Here is a 963-nt window from a genome sequence, read left to right on the forward strand (position 1 = left end):
TTGTGTGTGTTCAAGCATCCATGGTCTGACTGGGGGGGGGGGGGGGGGCATATAATCGATAGGGCTATTAATAAGCCCCATTCGGTGGCTTTCTCTCGTCCGCCAGGCACAGCCACCTGTGGCGTATACGCCTTTCTGGAAGGAGACTAGTCTGAAGAGTGCGGAGTTTTCCCGGAGCATGTGATCGCTGGGGATCGAGGCTGGGATCTGCCGCCCTCCAGGCTGGCCGCCGTGCGACACATGGCGGAGCCAGCGCCGTATCTATGACTCCAGATTTGGCCCCTCTCGCGGCGCCGGGATTCTTCGGACGCAGTACCTTCGGGTCTCTTCGGTTGGCCCCGCGCGTGGCCGTGGCTGTGTTGGTGGTGTTCCCCTCGGCCGTCCCCGACCGGGCCGGCGCCCTTCACCGGCGCGGCCGGCGGTTGGCCCAGGTTCCTCGCCGACCGCAGATATCCGTTGGCTACAGGGGTGTTGGTGGGGAGCCCAGACTGGCCGACACCCTGCCTTCCGTGTGTTCCCGGCACTTGGGGCTTGCTTCCCGGCCCGCGCCCGCTTCCCCTTCCACTCCTCGTTGGAAGGGGGAATGCTCCCTTCGCTTTGCTTGTGCGCCCAAAAGTCGACTGCTCGTACCGAATGTGTCCCCCCCCCCCCCCCCCCCCCCCTGCCGCCCTCCCGGAGCCGGAGCCGGAGCCGGAGCTGGTTCCGAGTGCTGGAATCCAGCGGCCAGCCAACGGGGCGATCCAGCATCAGCTGAGGAACCCACAGGCTTGAGCCATTCTCAGAGAGCTCGATTTCGTGCCGCGGGGCCGGACACAAAACACGCCTCATTGGGAGACCTTGTTAGCTGCTCTCCGTGCGGGCTCCCTGCGATCTGGGGCCCGGCTGGCGATCGGAGCAGCCTGAGGATGTGGCGATCCGGCGAGTGGACACAAGAGGATCGGCTGGGGTATGTGTATATGAATG

Source organism: Fonticula alba, assembly GCF_000388065.1.
Source record: "Fonticula alba strain ATCC 38817 unplaced genomic scaffold supercont2.2, whole genome shotgun sequence".
Classification (NCBI taxonomy): Eukaryota; order Rotosphaerida; family Fonticulaceae; genus Fonticula; species Fonticula alba.